This window comes from Oncorhynchus gorbuscha, unplaced genomic scaffold, assembly GCF_021184085.1.
Source record: "Oncorhynchus gorbuscha isolate QuinsamMale2020 ecotype Even-year unplaced genomic scaffold, OgorEven_v1.0 Un_scaffold_2182, whole genome shotgun sequence".
NCBI lineage: Eukaryota > Metazoa > Chordata > Actinopteri > Salmoniformes > Salmonidae > Oncorhynchus > Oncorhynchus gorbuscha.
Genome location: NW_025746756.1, coordinates 21,253 through 42,137, shown reverse-complemented (window position 1 = coordinate 42,137; position 20,885 = coordinate 21,253). Strand labels below are relative to the sequence as shown.

At 45.9% G+C, this 20,885-nt stretch overlaps 1 long non-coding RNA gene across 2 annotated transcripts; it reads left to right on the top strand.

The window, feature by feature from the left end:
* Positions 1-877: 877 nt before the first annotated feature.
* On the top strand, positions 878-13,214 carry LOC124025119. Of its 2 annotated transcripts, XR_006837152.1 has the most exons (5): positions 878-948; positions 1,665-1,791; positions 1,959-2,204; positions 7,481-7,559; positions 12,235-13,214. It is a non-coding gene; the product is annotated as an uncharacterized LOC124025119 (long non-coding RNA). The 2 variants fall into 2 exon arrangements; XR_006837151.1 differs by lacking the exons at positions 878-948; positions 1,665-1,791 and having other exon boundaries at positions 1,909-2,204.
* Positions 13,215-20,885: the final 7,671 nt, after the last annotated feature.

Genomic DNA, 20,885 nt, shown 5'->3' with positions numbered 1-20,885 from the left:
TACCGGAGTTACGCATTGCTACTAACCTCAGGTAAACTAACCTCAGGTAAACTAACCTCAGGTAAACTAATGATGACAGGCAAACTAACATAAGGCAAACTAACCTCAGATAAACTAACCTCAGGTAAACTAACCTCAGGTAAACTAATGATGACAGGTCAACTAACGTCAGGCAAACTAACCTCAGATAAACTAACCTCAGGTAAACTAACCTCAGGTAAACTAATGATGACAGGTCAACTAACGTCAGGCAAACTAAACTCATGTAAACTAACCTCAGGTAAACTAATGATGACAGGTAAACTAACGTCAGGCAAACTAAACTCAGGTAAACTAACCTCATGTAAACTAATGATGACAGGCAATCTAACATAAGGCAAACTAAACTCAGGTAAACTAAACGCAGGTAAACTAACCTCAGGTAAACTAAACTCAGGTAAACTAACATCAGGCAAAATAACCTCAGGTAAACAACCTCAGGTAAACTAACCTCCGGCAAAATAACCTCAGGTAAACTAACCTCCGGCAAAATAACCTCAGGTAAACTAAACTCAGGTAAACTAACCTCAGGTAAACTAATGATAACCGGTAAACTAAACTCAGGTAAACTAACCTCAGGCAAACTAACCTCAGGCAAACTAAACTCAGGTAAACTAACATCAGGCAAAATAACCTCAGGTAAACTAACGTCAGGCAAACTAACCTCAGGTAAACTAATGATGACAGGTAAACTAACGTCAGGTAAACTAATGATGACAGGTAAATTAACCTCAGGTAAACTAACGTCAGGCAAACTAACCTCAGGTAAACTAATGATGACAGGTAAATTAACCTCAGGTAAACTAACGTCAGGCAAACTAACCTCAGGTAAACTAATGATGACAGGTAAATTAACCTCAGGTAAACTAATGATGACAGGCAAACTACCGTCAGGTAAACTAACCTCAGGTAAACTAATGATGACAGGCAAACTACCGTCAGGTAAACTAACCTCAGGTAAACTAATGATGACAGGTCAACTAACGTCAGGCAAACTAAACTCATGTAAACTAACCTCAGGTAAACTAATGATGACAGGTAAACTAACGTCAGGCAAACTAAACTCAGGTAAACTAAACTCAGGTAAACTAACCTCATGTAAACTAATGATGACAGGCAAACTAACCTCAGGCAAACTAAACTCAGGTAAACTAACCTCAGGCAAACTAAACTCAGGTAAACTAACATCAGGCAAAATAACCTCAGGTAAACAAACTCAGGTAAACTAACGTCAGGCAAACTAACCTCAGGTAAACTAATGATGACAGGTAAACTACCGTCAGGTAAACTAACCTCAGGTAAACTAACCTCCGGCAAAATAACCTCAGGTAAACTAAACTCAGGTAAACTAACCTCAGGTAAACTAATGATGACCGGTAAACTAAACTCAGGTAATCTAACCTCAGGCAAACTAACCTCAGGTAAACTAAACTCAGGTAAACTAACATCAGGCAAAATAACCTCAGGTAAACTAACGTCAGGCAAACTAACCTCAGGTAAACTAATGATGACAGGCAAACTACCGTCAGGTAAACTAACCTCAGGTAAACTAATGATGACAGGTAAATTAACCTCAGGTAAACTAATGATGACAGGCAAACTAAACTCAGATAAACTAACCTCAGGTAAACTAATGATGACAGGTAAATCCTACCATATCATTCTCAGGGAGAACAGGCCAGAAACATCCCTGTGGAGTCAGTGACAGAAGAACAGTTCACAGACGAGGATGGAAACATAGTCACCCGAAAAGTAACTGCTGTACCCCCCTTCACTACACACCCCACACCCCTATTACATCATCACCCTGTCCTCTTCTGATATCACCTGAACATCTCCCCCATGCCCATCCTCCCCATCTCCAACCCCCATCCCCATTCCTCTGTCCTAACATGACTTTATACCCCTCCACTCCATAGGTCATCAGGAAAGTAGTACGTCGTATTGCTGCTACGGCAACTACTTTTACTGCTGCTACTACTGCTACTACAGAGGAGGTGAAAGCAGGTGGAGCAGTAGGAGAAGGAGAAGCAGGAGGAAGAGGAGAAGCAGCAGGAGGAGGAGGAGGCAGGAAGGAAAATAAGGGCAGGAAGAGAAACAAGCGCTCCCGAGGAGGCCCTAAGGCAGAGCAGGAGAGCTCTAAGGGTCAGAGGGGAAAGACTGAGGTTTGCTCCATGATCATAGAGTAGACTGAAGTGTGGTGTTGACACTAACAGTAGACTAGTAGTGGAGAGAGTTCCAACTAGACAGTAGACTAGTAGTGGAGAGTGTTCCAACTAGACAGTAGACTAGTAGTGGAGAGAGTTCCAACTAGACAGTAGACTAGTAGTGGAGAGAGTTCCAACTAGACAGTAGACTATGTGACGTAGAAGTCCGTCACTGGCCGCAGGCAGCATTTGGTTCTTTAACGCACACACATATTCTTCACTCCTCCCTGCGCCATTATAAGATAAGTTAATTTGTGTGTCGACCCAGAAAGGACCAGAAAGGACTTTCCTTTGGAGAGTTCCTCTCTCTCCTCCCAGGCCTTGAGAAGGTTCACATGGTAGATTTGCTTTTTCTTACCCTTGTCCGGGTGCAGCACCTCGTAGGTCACTGGGCCCATCTTCCTCCCGATTAGGTACGGTCCTTGCCATTGCGCAAGGAGCTTGCTGGTAGACGAGGGAAGGAGGAGCAGGACTTTCTGTCCTGGCTCAAACTTTCTGTGGCGAGCGTGCTGGTCATAGCCTCTCTTCTGGGCCTTCTGGGCTTGCTGAAGGTTTGCTCTAGCTTCCTCTCCCCGTACCGTTCCAACCTGTCTCGCATCTGGAGGACATACTGGACAATCCCCTGTCCTGAGGTAGCTACTGGGGAACCTTCCCAGCACTTCTTCAGCAGGTCCAGTGGTCCTTGCACTGGCCATCCATAGAGGAGTTCGAATGGCGAGAAACCTGTCGATGCCTGAGGCACCTCCCTGTAAGCAAAAAGCAGAAAGGGTAACCACTTATCCCAGTCTCTACCAGTGTCAGCCACAAACTTCCTCAGCATGTTCTTGAGCGTTTGATTGAATCTCTCTACAAGCCCATCCGTTTGGGGATGGTAGGGAGTAGTCCTCAAGCCTTTAATGCCCAGCTGTCGGTGGAGTTGAACCATCAGTCGCGAGGTGAAGTTTGTCCCTTGGTCCGTCAGGATTTCATCTGGGATTCCTACACGAGAGAAGAGCTGAACAAGAGCACTGATTATTTTTGGAGTGGTTATGGAACGGAGTGGGAAGGCTTCTGGGAACCGGGTGGCATAGTCACAGATCACCAATATATACTTGTAACCTGCACTACTCTTCTCCAAGGGTCCAAAAATGTCCATTGCAATTCTCTTGAATGGGGTAGAGATAACAGGCAGTGAACATAGAGGATTCCTTTCAGACCTACGGACAGCACTGGTTTTCTGGCACGTGGGGCATGATTTGCAGTATTTTTGTACATCAGTATACATGGAGGGCCAAAAGAAACGGGAGCCTAGCCTAAGATAGGTCTTATGTTGCCCTAGATGGCCTGCCCATGGAACTGTATGTGCAAGGTTGAGAACAAGTGGTCTACAGGTAGATGGCACCACCAACTTCCTGCTATCTGCCTCTGACCCAAGGTAGAGTATGTGGTTGTCTACTGTGTAAATCCCCCCACATGAAGATTGACTGTCCCCAGCTAAGGCCTTGTCAAACAAACATTTCAAGGTTGCGTCAGACTTCTGCAGTGTAGCAAAATTTTGTGGAACATCCCATTGCACCTCTAACCCAGACACATCAGCAACAGGTACAGGGGTTCCCACATACTTCTCAAGACGCCGCTGGCGGCGTGACTTTCTGGGCCCTTTGGTTCCCCCCTCGCACAGACTATCACACAAGTCAGGCAGAGGTTGTAAACCAGCTTTGGCCTGGGCACGAGTGACAACTGAACATGCCATCTGAACATCAGACTGGCAAACTGACTGCTCATATAGCTGACCCCCACACTTCCCAACAGATCAGAGAGTACTGGCACATCCCTCCCCAAAATCATCTCAAAAGGTAGCTTCTCCATTACCCCAACTTTGAGGAGGTATTTCTGACCCTGAATCTCAACTGTGAGCTCAGCTGTGGGCTGCTGTGACTGGTCACCATGGACACATTGGATCAGTGTCTGATGACCATAATCAATGTCATTAACAGGTACATTACCTTTTCTGATCAATGACAGGGAACTGCCGGTGTCAATCATTGCAGTAAGACTTTTACCATTCACTTTTACAGGTACCAAGCATGACCCTTCCCGAGTCTGTCTATTCTGAACACCATCCCCCTCTCTGGGTACATAACAGTAACCCGAGAGCTTGATTTACGTAGCGGACACATTGAAGCTTTGTGCCCCTGCTGCCGGCAGTAAAAACAGGTCAGACCCCTCCCATCAGAGCGAACTGCATGATCCCTTACCTCCCTCCCAGACACATAACCCCCAGAGTTACCTCCACCATCTCTGGCGTTTTTGATGTCCCTTGTGTCTCTGAGACTCCTTGGAGCGGGTGCTGCAGGTTGTGGTGGGCCCCCTTTACGTGCATTAAGATATTGCAGTGCAAGCTTGGCCGCCATAAGCCCGTCCTTGGGCTCGTGCTCTCGGACCCAGGTTCGAATGTCGTGTGTAGAACTTGTAGAAGTTGCTCGAGGATGATGACCTCCCGATTTCGTCCTGTGTCTTCTCCCCGGTCGAACCCATCGTCGGTAGAGACCCTTGAGGCGGTGGTACGTCTCTGTCGGCGACTCACCCGATGGCGTTGATGCAGCTCTGAAGCGTTGACAGTAGGTTTCCGGTGAGATGTCAAACTTCACCAGCAGCGCTTCCTTCAAGCCCTTGTAGACATTGGACAGCCCCTCATCCATTGCTGTGTAAGCCTCTAAGGCCTTGCCCGTGAGCAATGGGACAAGCCTGCAGGCCCACTCTACCTCAGGCCACTGCCACGTCTTAGCCATGCGCTCAAACCTCAGCAGGTAGTTTTCAATGTCCTCCCCTGCTGGTATGAGGGCATCTCTGGCTCCTTCCTCAGGAATGCTGGAAGATGGACGTTAACACTGCTGGACTGGTCTCCTGGTGCTGGCCTCATTACTGCTTGGGCTGCCTGCTGTGGAGTTGAAGTCCCTGCTGCATCGAGCCTTTGTCGTCCTGGTGTTGGAAGACCCAATCTTGGGCTCTCACTGACGAGTTCCGCCTGGTGGGGAGCTGTGAGATAGATTGGCGTAGGCCACGTAACTCCTGCTTGAGGTCTTCGTCCCTCCTCTCAAGGCAGGTGAAAAGTTGCTGAAAAAGGGTTACCATGGTTGGGTGTGGTTCTGGTCCCCCAACTGCTCCTTCAGTCAGCAGCTCACCCAGTTCTGGTTGTCTTTGGCCCCGCGGTCGGGCTCCTAGTTTCTCATACTTGACCTCTTCTTCACCAGACGATTCCATGGTATTCCACCCCGGTTCAACTTCAGGTACCTTTTCTGACAGTTGATGCTGTTGCTGAGAACGCAATCCTGTACGCATTCCTTTACCTCTCTTGTTGGAATTCACTGATTTGCGGTACGCCATCCCACCACTTCCACCATATGTCACGTAGAGTAGGCCAGAAGGCTAGACTGGATAACCTAACCTCTATCAAAATAAAAAGATGGCAGTACTGTTGTTTTTTTGTTCCGGAATCACTTGTAAATAAACACCTTTGCACAGAAGAACTTTTGCGGTTCCGCCATCTTTTTATTTTGATAGAGGTTAGGTTATCCAGTTTAGCCTTCTGGCCTACTCTACGTGACAGACTAGTAGTGGAGAGAGTTCCAACTAGACAGTAGACTAGTAGTGGAGAGAGTTCCAACTAGACAGTAGACTAGTAGTGGAGAGAGTTCCAACTAGACAGTAGACTAGTAGTGGAGCGAGTTCCAACTAGACAGTAGACTAGTAGTGGAGAGAGTTCCAACTAGACAGTAGACTAGTAGTGGAGAGAGTTCCAACTAGACAGTAGACTAGTAGTGGAGAGAGTTCCAACTAGACAGTAGACTAGTAGTGGAGCGAGTTCCAACTAGACAGTAGACTAGTAGTGGAGAGAGTTCCAACTAGACAGTAGACTAGTAGTGGAGAGAGTTCCAACTAGACAGTAGACTAGTAGTGGAGAGAGTTCCAACTAGACAGTAGACTAGTAGTGGAGAGAGTTCCAACTAGACAGTAGACTAGTAGTGGAGAGAGTTCCAACTAGACAGTAGACTAGTAGTGGAGAGAGTTCCAACTAGACAGTAGATTAGTAGTGGAGAGAGTTCCAACTAGACAGTAGACTAGTAGTGGAGAGAGTTCCAACTAGACATTAGACTAGTAGTGGAGAGAGTTCCAACTAGACAGTAGACTAGTAGTGGAGAGAGTTCCAACTAGACAGTAGACTAGTAGTGGAGAGAGTTCCAACTAGACAGTAGACTAGTAGTGGAGAGAGTTCCAACTAGACAGTAGATTAGTAGTGGAGAGAGTTCCAACTAGACAGTAGACTAGTAGTGGAGAGAGTTCCAACTAGACAGTAGACTAGTAGTGGAGAGAGTTCCAACGAGACAGTAGACACTGACGATAGACTAGCAGTGCGGAATGTTTCAGAGTGCTGTGGTGTGTGGTTGTCAGACAGCTCAGTTCAACGTGAAGCGATCAGAGAGCTCAATTTGACCTGCTGTCAGTGTGATGTCAATGGACTGTCAGTGTTTACTGGTCAGACTATGAACCTGATGGTGGAGTGATGCCAATCAGCTGGATGTAGTGAATTAACAACTCCCTTAGTGTTTTCTTTCTGCATGTTTAGGACACTAGTGGAGAAGAGGTCCAATCTGCCTGGTGTATCTTTCTGCATGTCTAGGACACTAGTGTAGAAGAGGTCCAGTCTGCCTGGTGTATCTTTCTTTCTGCATGTTTAGGACACTAGTGTAGAAGAGGTCCAGTCTGCCTGGTGTATCTTTCTTTCTGCATGTCTAGGACACTAGTGGAGAAGAGGTCCAGTCTGCCTGGTGTATCTGTGTGTTCTGCATGTCTAGGACACTAGTGTAGAAGAGGTCCAGTCTGCCTGGTGTATCTTTCTTTCTGCATGTCTAGGACACTAGTGTAGAAGAGGTCCAGTCTGCCTGGTGTATCTGTGTGTTCTGCATGTCTAGGACACTAGTGTAGAAGAGGTCCAGTCTGCCTGGTGTATCTTTCTTTCTGCATGTCTAGGACACTAGTGTAGAAGAGGTCCAGTCTGCCTGGTGTATCTTTCTTTCTGCATGTTTAGGACACTAGTGTAGAAGAGGTCCAGTCTGCCTGGTGTATCTTTCTTTCTGCATGTCTAGGACACTAGTGTAGAAGAGGTCCAGTCTGCCTGGTGTTTCTGTGTGTTCTGCGGTCCTGCCCCTCATTCTGCCATCGTCCTGTCTAACCCCTCTCTCTGTGTGTTGCAGTCTGGAGAAGGGTCAGGGTCGAAGGTGAAAAAGAAGCAAGTGGAAAAGGATCAATACTAACAGTCGTGTGCTCAACCTGGTACGTACAAGTATGGAGCTCAGGACTGATAGAATATGGAGGGAAATGGGGATCAGCCGGGTGGTATCCTGTCTGGATCCATTATCCTTTCCGAACCATTATCCTGTCGGATCCAGCAACCGGCTGTCTGGATCCATTATCCTGTCTGGATCCATTATCCTGTCGGATCCAGGACAGGCTCAGCCTGGATCCATTATCTTGTTCGATCCAGCAACCGAGTGTCTGGATCCATTATCCTGTCAGATCCAGCAACTGGCTGTCCTGGATCCATTATCCTGTCGGATCCAGGACAGGCTCAGTCTGGATCCATTATCCTGTTGTCTCCAGGACATGCTCAGTTTGGATCCATTATCCTGTCGGATCCAGCAACCGGCTGTCTGGATCCATTATCCTAACCCTAACCCTACTGACAACATGCTAACTCAGCCCCCTAGAGATGTGACCCTACTGACAACATGCTAACTCAGCCCTCTAGAGATGTGACCCTACTGACAACATGCTAACTCAGCCCTCTAGAGATGTGACTCTACTGACAACATGCTAACTCAGCCCTCTAGAGATGTGACTCTACTGACAACATGCTAACTCAGCCCTATATAGATGTGACCCTACTGACAACATGCTAACTCAGCCCTATATAGATGTGACCCTACTGACAACATGCTAACTCAGCCCCCTAGAGATGTGACCCTACTGACAACATGCTAACTCAGCCCCCTAGAGATGTGACTCTACTGACAACATGCTAACTCAGCCCTCTATAGATGTGACCCTACTGACAACATGCTAACTCTGCCCCCTAGAGATGTGACCCTACTGACAACATGCTAACTCAGCCCTCTAGAGATGACCCTACTGACAACATGCTAACTCAGCCCCCTAGAGATGTGACCCTACTGACAACATGCTAACTCTGCCCCCTAGAGATGTGACCCTACTGACAACATGCTAACTCAGCCCTCTAGAGATGACCCTACTGACAACATGCTAACTCAGCCCTCTATAGATGTGACCCTACTGACAACATGCTAACTCAGCCCTCTAGAGATGACCCTACTGACAACATGCTAACTCAGCCCCCTAGAGATGTGACCCTACTGACAACATGCTAACTCAGCCCTCTAGAGATGACCCTACTGACAACATGCTAACTCAGCCCTCTAGAGATGACCCTACTGACAACATGCTAACTCAGCCCTCTAGAGATGTGACCCTACTGACAACATGCTAACTCAGCCCCTAGAGATGACCCTACTGACAACATGCTAACTCAGCCCCCTAGAGATGTGACCCTACTGACAACATGCTAACTCAGCCCTCTAGAGATGTGACCCTACTGACAACATGCTAACTCTGCCCTCTAGAGATGTGACCCTACTGACAACATGCTAACTCAGCCCTCTATAGATGTGACTCTACTGACAACATGCTAACTCAGCCCCCTAGAGATGTGACTCTACTGACAACATGCTAACTCAGCCCTCTAGAGATGTGACCCTACTGACAACATGCTAACTCAGCCCTCTAGAGATGTGACCCTACTGACAACATGCTAACTCAGCCCCCTAGAGATGTGACCCTACTGACAACATGCTAACTCAGCCCTCTAGAGATGTGACCCTACTGACAACATGCTAACTCTGCCCTCTAGAGATGTGACCCTATTGACAACATGCTAACTCAGCCCTCTAGAGATGTGACTCTACTGACAACATGCTAACTCAGACCCCTAGAGATGTGACTCTACTGACAACATGCTAACTCTGCCTCCTAGAGATGTGACTCTACTGACAACATGCTAACTCTGCCCCCTAGAGATGTGACCCTACTGACAACATGCTAACTCAGCCCCCTAGAGATGTGACCCTACTGACAACATGCTAACTCAGCCCTCTAGAGATGTGACCCTACTGACAACATGCTAACTCAGCCCTCTATAGATGTGACCCTACTGACAACATGCTAACTCTGCCCCCTAGAGATGTGACTCTACTGACAACATGCTAACTCTGCCCCCTAGAGATGTGACCCTACTGACAACATGCTAACTCTGCCCCCTAGAGTTGTGACCCTACTGACAACATGCTAACTCAGCCCTCTAGAGATGTGACCCTACTGACAACCTGCTAACTCTGCCCCCTAGAGATGTGACCCTACTGACAACATGCTAACTCAGCCCTCTAGAGATGACACTACTGACAACATGCTAACTCAGCCCCCTAGAGATGTGACCCTACTGACAACATGCTAACTCAGCCCCTAGAGATGTGACCCTACTGACAACATGCTAACTCAGCCCTCTATAGATGTGACCCTACTGACAACATGCTAACTCAGCCCTCTAGAGATGTGACCCTACTGACAACATGCTAACTCAGCCCTCTAGAGATGTGACTCTACTGACAACATGCTAACTCAGCCCTATATAGATGTGACCCTACTGACAACATGCTAACTCAGCCCTCTAGAGATGTGACCCTACTGACAACATGCTAACTCAGCCCCTAGAGATGTGACCCTACTGACAACATGCTAACTCTGCCCCTAGAGATGTGACCCTACTGACAACATGCTAACTCAGCCCTCTAGAGATGACCCTACTGACAACATGCTAACTCAGCCCTCTAGAGATAACCCTACTGACAACATGCTAACTCAGCCACCTAGAGATGTGACCCTACTGACAACATGCTAACTCAGCCCTCTAGAGATGACCCTACTGACAACATGCTAACTCAGCCCTCTAGAGATGACCCTACTGACAACATGCTAACTCAGCCCTCTAGAGATGTGACCCTACTGACAACATGCTAACTCAGCCCTCTAGAGATGACCCTACTGACAACATGCTAACTCAGCCCTCTAGAGATGTGACTCTACTGACAACATGCTAACTCAGCCCCTAGAGATGTGACCCTATTGACAACATGCTAACTCAGCCCTCTATAGATGTGACCCTACTGACAACATGCTAACTCAGCCCTCTAGAGATGTGACCCTACTGACAACATGCTAACTCTGCCCTCTAGAGATGTGACTCTACTGACAACATGCTAACTCTGCCCTCTAGAGATGTGACTCTACTGACAACATGCTAACTCTGCCCTCTAGAGATGTGACCCTACTGACAACATGCTAACTCAGCCCTATAGAGATGACCCTACTGACAACATGCTAACTCAGCCCTCTAGAGATGTGACCCTACTGACCACATGCTAACTCAGCCCTCTAGAGATGACCCTACTGACAACATGCTAACTCAGCCCCCTAGAGATGTGACCCTACTGACAACATGCTAACTCAGCCCCCTAGAGATGTGACCCTACTGACAACATGCTAACTCAGCCCTCTAGAGATGACCCTACTGACAACATGCTAACTCAGCCCCTAGAGATGTGACCCTACTGACAACATGCTAACTCAGCCCTCTAGAGATGACCCTACTGACAACATGCTAACTCAGCCCCCTAGAGATGTGACCCTACTGACAACATGCTAACTCAGCCCTCTAGAGATGTGACTCTACTGACAACATGCTAACTCAGCCCCCTAGAGATGTGACTCTACTGACAACATGCTAACTCAGCCCCCTAGAGATGTGACTCTACTGACAACATGCTAACTCAGCCCCCTATAGAGATGTGACTCTACTGATAACATGCTAACTCAGCCCTCTAGAGATGTGACCCTATTGACAACATGCTAACTCAGCCCTCTATAGATGTGACCCTACTGACAACATGCTAACTCAGCCTCCTAGAGATGTGACTCTACTGACAACATGCTAACTCAGCCCCCTAGAGATGTGACTCTACTGACAACATGCTAACTCAGCCCTCTAGAGATGACTCTACTGACAACATGCTAACTCAGCCCTCTAGAGATGACCCTACTGACAACATGCTAACTCAGCCCTCTAGAGATGTGACCCTACTGACAACATGCTAACTCTGCCCTCTAGAGATGTGACTCTACTGACAACATGCTAACTCAGCCCTCTAGAGATGTGACCTATTGACAACATGCTAACTCAGCCTCCTAGAGATGTGACTCTACTGACAACATGCTAACTCAGCCTCCTAGAGATGTGACCCTACTGACAACATGCTAACTCAGCCTCCTAGAGATGTGACCCTACTGACAACATGCTAACTCAGCCCTCTAGAGATGTGACTCTACTGACAACATGCTAACTCAGCCCTCTAGAGATGTGACCCTATTGACAACATGCTAACTCAGCCCTCTAGAGATGTGACCCTACTGACAACATGCTAACTCAGCCCTCTAGAGATGTGACTCTACTGACAACATGCTAACTCAGCCCTCTAGAGATGTGACCCTATTGACAACATGCTAACTCAGCCCTCTAGAGATGTGACCCTACTGACAACATGCTAACTCAGCCCTCTATAGATGTGACCCTACTGACAACATGCTAACTCAGCCCCCTAGAGATGTGACTCTACTGACAACATGCTAACTCAGCCCTCTAGAGATGTGACTCTACTGACAACATGCTAACTCAAACTTTCTGAGGGCCTTGCAGTCTTGTTAGTTTAGCTGGTTGGTGCAGTTGGTTAATCAAGAGAGACAAACTATTCACAACATACACAGTGGTGAGAGAATTAAACTCATGTTGATCTAAATCACCTATCATATGTTTTTTGTTTTGCAGGTTTGTTGATGTTTCATGACTTCCTGGAAGGGAGATGACTGGAACTTGAAGCAGGAGAACAGCCAATCAGAATGTGTGTCTGCAGCTTTCACGTTAACGCATGGTTTTACAGCAAGACCACTTTTTTTGATTTCGCATGAGCATGAAAAACTTACTTTTCTGTCCACAACCTGGGCTCCAGTCATGACCTGTTGTTACCACGGTGACAGGAGAACAGGGGTGTGGTCTGCTCCATCATGGCGTCAGGACAACAGTAGCCACGCCTCCAAGCATCTCTCGGACCAATGAGGTACAACAGGACGTTTGATTGACAGATTAGAGGAACACTTGGAGTCACCTTCTACAAGCCTTATATATTCTGTCCTGTAGCCACACCACTGGGGTGGGTGTATAATGTGGTTGTGTTTTTTAATAACAACGGGTGGATTGGTTGTATATAAATGACACTGTAAAAACTTCTGAAGTTAGTCACTGATCGTTTGTTTTCTGCACTGGTAGGACAGCTTCGCAAAGCATTGGAATGAAATGCCTATATTGATTCCACCTTTATGAAAATGCTTGGGTGTTACTGCACATGTCTAATTATCAGCAGGAAATATTTGTCAAATCGAAATGGTAGCTTGATTTTAACTCCACTGCAACTCTCAAACATCACTTCTATGAACATATTTCCTCAGAGTACTAATATTTTGATGCATGAGATTCACCTGGTTTGACTTACTTTTCCTCATTTGCGAACATTGTATTATGAAATAAGGTGTTACTTCTATCAGTGTCTGTCTCCTCTGCTCTGGCACTGACTGTTTTAAAGAGACATGAACACACAGCCACCTGGGGGACAGCAGGACAGAGAGGGAGACTTCATTCTAATGCTTTATGAGGGCCCACTGTGTAACATGGAATATGCCTCTACTATTAAAGACGTGGAGATATGAGAGCTCCCACTATATCATGTAGACTGTCACATTGAAAAGGGTTAGAGAGTCTTTACCCACAATATATAATATATAATGTAGACTGTCACATTGAAAGAGGGTTAGAATATATAATGTAGACTGAGAGAGAGTGTCACTGTCACATTGAAAAGGGTTAGAGAGCAGTTACCAATATATAATGTAGACTGACACATTGGAAAGAGTTAGAGAGTGTTTACCCCAATATATAATGTAGACTGACACATTGGAAAGGGTTAACAGTTCTCATGCGTATTGGCTCCAAACCAATCATTGGTCATTATTTTAGCAGTGTAATGTTATGTTCTAAGCCTGCTGTAGTTTAAAGGGGCATTAGTTCTTTGGGGTGCCATATTTCCTCCCGTTGATTCTCTTCATATGAGACCACCTAAAGCATTGATCTGGTAACAACCAGCATGGATGTTCCCATTGTTTAAGCAGAAATAAATGGTGTTTAAACTGAAACAGTCTGAGGTTGTTTTCATCCATCTCTACAGTATGTTCCAAATACTTTGGGGGATTTTATTTAACAATTGAACAATTATTTAACAATATAATAACATACACATACATAATGTTTGAATAGTGTTCAGTTATGAGGTTGACTTACACTGAGAATACAAAACATTAGGAACACCTGCTCTTTCAATGACAGAAGGATCAGGTGAATCCAGGAGAAAGCAATGATCGCTTATTGATGTCACTTGTTAAATCCATTTCAATCAGTGTAGATGAAGGGGAGGAGACATGTAGATGAAGGGGAGGAGACATGTAGATGAAGGGGAGGAGACGGGTAGATGAAGGGGAGGAGACATGTAGATGAAGGGGAGGAGACGGGTTAAAGAAGGATTTTAAGCCTTGAGTCAATTTTTGTATTTGTATTTATTATGGATCCCCATTAGTTGGGGTTTGTTATGGATCCCCATTAGTTCCTGCCAAGGCAGCAGCTACTCTTCCTGGGGTTTATTATGGATCCCCATTAGTTCCTGCCAAGGCAGCAGCTACTCTTCCTGGGGTTTATTATGGATCCCCATTAGTTGGGGTTTATTATGGATCCCCATTAGTTCCTGCCAAGGCAGCAGCTACTCTTCCTGGGGTTTATTATGGATCCCCATTAGTTCCTGCCAAGGCAGCAGCTACTCTTCCTGGGGTTTATTATGGATCCCCATTAGTTCCTGCCAAGGCAGCAGCTACTCTTCCTGGGGTTTATTATGGATCCCCATTAGTTCCTGCCAAGGCAGCAGCTACTCTTCCTGGGGTTTATTATGGATCCCCATTAGTTCCTGCCAAGGCAGCAGCTACTCTTCCTGGGGTTTATTATGGATCCCCATTAGTTCCTGCCAAGGCAGCAGCTACTCTTCCTGGGGTCTAGCATTATTAAGGCAGTTATATACAATAAAAAATATTAAATGACATTACATTTCATAACACTTTTCACAACACATTGTGTTCCCTCAGGACACTACTCTACTATCACATATATACAGCTACAACATCCATGTGTACATGTGTGGTAGAGACAGATTGTGTATGTGTGTGTAGAGACATGGATTGTGTATGTGGATTGTGTCGTGTAGAGACATGTATTGTGTATGTGTGTGTAGTGTACGTAAAAAAATATTAAACGTGTAGAGACATTAATTGTGTATTGTGTGAGTGTACGTGTGTAGAGAAATGGATTGTGTGTGTGTGTTATGTGTACATGTGTGTAGAGACATGGATTGTGTATGTGTGTGTAGAGACATGGATTGTGACATGGATTGTGTATGTGTAGAGATGGATTTTGTATGTGTGTGTAGTGTACGTGTGTAGAGACATGGATTGTGTGTGTGTGTGTAGAGACATGGATTGTGTATGTGTGTGTAGAGACATGGATTGTGTGTGTGTGTGTAGAGACATGGATTGTGTATGTGTGTGTAGAGACATGGATTGTGTATGTGTGTGTAGAGACATGGATTGTGTATGTGTGTGTAGAGACATGGATTGTGTATGTGTGTAGAGACATGGATTGTGTATGTGTGTGTAGAGACATGGATTGTGTATGTGTGTGTAGAGACATGGATTGTGTATGTGTGTGTAGAGACATGGATTGTGTATGTGTGTGTAGAGACATGGATTGTGTATGTGTGCCGTTCAGAGGGTGACGTTTTAAGTGCCTTTGAGCAGGTATGGTAGCAGGTGCCAGACACACTGGTTTGTGTCAATAACTGCAATGCTGCTGGGTTTTCACGCTCAGACAGTTTCCTGCGTGTAACATGCATGAACGGTCCACCAGCCAAAGGACATCCAGCCAACTTGACAGAACTATGTGAACATGGGCCTAAGAGTCAACATGGGCCAGCATCGCTGTGGAAGTCTTTTGACACCTGGAGTCCATCCCCCGACGAACTGAGGCTGTTCTGAGGGCAAAAGGGAGTGCAACTCAATATCAGGAAGGTGTTCCTAATGTTTTGTCTACTCAGTGTAGATGTAGCGTAGTTATTTCTGGACCGTTCAGTTGAGCAGCCACGGGTGGCGACGGGGGGTCACTGTCTACACATACATCATCACAACAAACCACTACAAACATTAACCACTCCGCTCTGTTGACGTTGCAGGAAGGAAGATGGCGGACAGTTCCAGTGAGAGCCATACTGACGGGGCTGCTAGCAGTTCATCTCCTCGTCTAACGTGTCCCAACCAGGTGTAGTCATTTCTCCGCTCAGAAGAACCGACTCGCTACAGAAAGAGGCCAGAGTGTTGAACATCGAGATAGAAACATTCAGATAGAAATATACAACAGGAGGAGAACAACGAACTTCTCGTCTGTAGGTAGGCAGTCGCCTCTCTGTGCTACTGGTGGCTCTTAAACAATCTGATGGCCTTGAGATAGAAGCTGTTTATTAATGTGTTCCAGCTTTGATGCACCTGTACTGATCTCGCCTGCTGGCTGGATGGAAGCGGGGTGAACAGGCAGTGGCTCGGGTGGCTGAGGTCCTTGATGTTCTTTTTGGTCTTCCTGTGACATCGGGTGTTGTAGATGTCCTGGAGAGCAGGTAGTTTTCCCCCGGTGATGCGTTGTGCCGACTGCACCACCCTCTGGAGAGCCTTGCGGTTGTGGGCGGTGCAGTTGCCTTACCAGGCGGTGATACAGCCCGTCAGGATGCTCTCAATTGTGCACCTGTAAAAGGTAGTGAGGGTTTTCGGTGACAAGCCACATTTTTTCAGCCTCCTCAGGTTGAAGAGGTTGCTGTCGCGCCTTCTTCACCACACTGTCTGTGTGGGTGGACCATTTCAGTTTGTCTGTGATATGTACACAGAGGAACTTAAAACCTTCGACCTTCTCTACTGCTGTCCCGTCGATGTGGATAGGGGGGTGCTCCCTTTGCTGTTTCCTGTTTCCGAATCATCTCTTTTGTTTTGCTGACATTGAATGAGAGGTTATGTTCCTGACACCACACTCCGAGGGCTGTAGACCATCTTGTGGTTGTTGGTAAATCAAGCCTACCACTGTAGAGTCGTCTGCAAACTTGGTGATTGAGTTGGAGGCGTGCATGGCCACGCAGTAGTGGGTGAACAGGGAGTTCAGGAGAGGGCTGAGAATGAACCCTTGTGGGGCCCCAGTGTTGAAGATCAGCGGAGTGGAGATGTTGTTTCCTACCTTCACCACCTGAGGGCGGCCCGTCAGGAAGTCCAGGACCTATTTGCACAGGACGGGGTCGAGACCCAGGGTCTCAAGCTTAATGATGAGTTTGGAGGGTACTATGGTGTTGTAAAAGTCACTGAAGCTGGAGTCTCATATCTCCCTCTCTTTAACTTTAAGCATCAGCTGTCAGAGCAGCTTACCGATCACTGTACCTGTACACAGCCCATCTGTAAATAGCCCATCTACCTACCTCATCCCCATATTGATCAGAGCACTGTACCTGTACACAGCCCATCTGTAAATAGCCCACCCAACAACCTCATCCCCATATTGATCAGATCACTGTACCTGTACACAGCCCATCTGTAAATAGCCCATCTACCTACGTCATCCCCATATTGATCAGAGCACTGTACCTGTACACAGCCCATCTGTAAATAGCCCACCCAACTACCTCATCCCCATATTGATCAGAGCACTGTACCTGTACACAGCCCATCTGTAAATAGCCCACCCAACTACCTCATCCCCATATTGATCAGAGCACTGTACGTGTACACAGCCCATCTGTAAATAGCCCACCCAACTACCTCATCCCCATATTGATCAGAGCACTGTACCTGTACACAGCCCATCTGTAAATAGCCCACCCAACTACCTCATCCCCATATTGATCAGAGCACTGTACCTGTACACAGCCCATCTGTAAATAGCCCACCCAACTACCTCATCCCCATATTGATCAGATCACTGTACCTGTACACAGCCCATCTGTAAATAGCCCACCCAACTACCTCATCCCCATATTGTTATTTTCCTCTTGCACCCCAGTATCTCTATTTGGACATCATCATCTGCACATCTATCTCTCCAGTGTTAATGCTAAATTATAATTATTTCACCTCTATGGCCTATTTATTGCCTTACCTCACTACTCTTCTACATTTGCACACACGGTACATAGATTTTTCTATTGTGTTATTGACTGTACGTTTGTTTATGTGTAACTCTGTGTTGTTTTTGTCTCACTACTTTGCTTTTTCTTCGCCAGGTCGCAGTTGTAAATGAGAACTTGTTCTCAACTGGCCTACCTGGTTAAATATTTTATTTTTTAAATTAAAATGCTGAGCTGTAGTCAATGAACAACATTCTTACATAAGCATTCCTCTTGTCCAGATGGGATAGGGCAGAGTGATGGCGATTGCATCGTCTGTGGAGCTATTGGGGCTGTAAGAAAATTGGAGTGGGTCTAGAGTAACAGGTGATATGATCCTTGACTAGACTCTCAAAGCACTTTGTGATGACAGAAGTGAGTGCTACGGACCATAGTCATTTAGTTCAGTTACCTTAGCTTTCTTGGGAACAATTTTCTTACGTTTTATTTTACCAGGCAAGTCAGTTAAGAACAAATTCTTATTTTCAATGACAGCCTAGGAACAGTCGATTAACTGCCTTGTTCAGGGGCAGAACAGCCAGCAACCAAAAGGGTTCTACCTGGAACCAAAAGACTTCTACCTGGAACCAAAAGAGTTCTACCTGCAACCAAAAGAGTTCAATGGAACCAAAAGAGTTCTACCTGCAACCAAAAGAGTTCTACCTGGAACCAAAAGAGTTCTACATGGAACCAAAAGAGTTCTACCTGCAACCAAAAGAGTTCTACCTGCAACCAAAAGAGTTCTACCTGGAACCAAAAGAGTTCTACCTGCAACCAAAAGAGTTCTACCTGCAACCAAAAGAGTTCTACCTGGAACCAAAATAGTTCTACATGGAACCAAAAGAGTTCTACCTGCAACCAAAAGAGTTCTACATGGAACCAAATGGTTCTACCTGGAACCAAAAGAGTTGCACCTTTAACCAAAATGTTCTAAACCAAAAGAGTTCTACCTGGAACCAAAAGAGTTCTACCTGCAACCAAAAGAGCAACCTTCCGGTTACTAGTCACACGCTCTAACCACTAGGCTACCCTGCCTCTGATATGACCAGTTTGAATGTTAGCTTTACCACACGCTCTAACCACTAGGCTAACCACTAGCTTTACCACACGCTCTAACCACTAGGCTACCCTGCCTCTGATACACAACCAGTTTGAATGTTAGCTTTACCACACGCTCTAACCACTAGACTACCCACTAGCTTTACCACGCTCTAACCACTAGGCTAACCACTAGCCCACACTCTCTAACCACTAGGCTACCCTGCCTCTGATACCAGTTTGAATGTTAGCTTTACCACACACTCTAACCACTAGGCTAACCACTAGCTTTACCACACGCTCTAACCACTAGGCTACCCTGCCTCTGATACACAACCAGCTTGAATGTTACCACACGCTCTAACCACTAGGCTACCCTGCCTCTGATACACAACCAGTTTGAATGTTAGCTTTACAACACGCTCTAACCACTAGGCTACCCTGCCTCTGACCACCAGTTTGAATGTTAGCTCTAACCACTAGCTTTACCACACGCTCTAACCACTAGGCTACCCTGCCTCTGATACACAACCAGTTTGAATGTTAGCTTTACAGTTTGAATACACAACCAGTTTGAATGTTAGCTTTACCACACGCTCTAACCACTAGGCTACCCACTAGCTTTACCACACGCTCTAACCACTAGGCTACCCTGCCTCTGATACACAACCAGTTTGAATGTTAGCTTTACCACACGCTCTAACCACTAGGCTAACCACTAGCTTTACCACACGCTCTAACCACTAGGCTAACCACTAGCTTTACCACACGCTCAACCACTAGGCTAACCACTAGCTTTACCACACGCTAACCACTAGGCTAACCACTAGCTTTACCACACGCTAACAGTTATTTTGTTTTACTGACGTAACAGTTATTTTGTTTCTGTTTCTAATCCTTTGGCTATGATCAAAGTCTGGTTCACTTATTTTTTATACAGTAAAAATAAAATGTTCTATCTTTGTTTTGTGATGTTTGTGATGTTGAACACAGGATAATGTGGTTTCTGTTAATGATTGCAATACATATAACACAAAACCCATCAGACAACAATTTTTTTTTTTTTATTTCACCTTTATTTAACCAGGTAGGCAAGTTGAGAACAAGTTCTCATTTACAATTGCGACCTGGCCAAGATAAAGCAAAGCAGTTCGACAGATACAACGACACAGAGTTACACATGGAGTAAAACAAACATACAGTCAATAATACAGTATAAACAAGTCTATATACGATGTGAGCAAATGAGGTGAGAAGGGAGGTAAAGACAAAAAGGCCATGGTGGCAAAGTAAATACAATATAGCAAGTAAAACACTGGAATGGTAGTTTTGCAATGGAAGAATGTGCAAAGTAGAAATAAAAATAATGGGGTGCAAAGGAGCAAAATAAATAAATTATTTAAATACAGTTGGGAAAGAGGTAGTTGTTTGGGCTAAATTATAGGTGGGCTATGTACAGGTGCAGTAATCTTTGAGCTGCTCTGACAGTTGGTGCTTAAAGCTAGTGAGGGAGATAAGTGTTTCCAGTTTCAGAGATTTTTGTAGTTTGTTCCAGTCATTGGCAGCAGAGAACTGGAAGGAGAGGCGGCCAAAGAAAGAATTGGTTTTGGGGTGACTAGAGAGATATACCTGCTAAAGCGTGTGCTACAGGTGGGAGATGCTATGGTGACCAGCGAGCTGAGATAAGGGGGACTTTACCTAGCAGGGTCTTGTAGATGACATGGAGCCAGTGGGTTTGGCGACGAGTATGAAGCGAGGGCCAGCCAACGAGAGCGTACAGGTCGCAATGGTGGGTAGTATATGGGGCTTTGGTGACAAAACTGTGTGATAGACTGCATCCAATTTGTTGAGTAGGGTATTGGAGGCTATTTTGTAAATGACATCGCCAAAGTCGAGGATTGGTAGGATGGTCAGTTTTACAAGTGAATGAGGATGCTTTGTTGCAAAATAGGAAGCCAATTCTAGATTTAACTTTGGATTGGAGATGTTTGATATGGGTCTGGAAGGAGAGTTTACAGTCTAACCAGACACCTAAGTATTTGTAGTTGTCCACGTATTCTAAGTCAGAGCCGTCCAGAGGATGTGAAGACATCAGACTGAC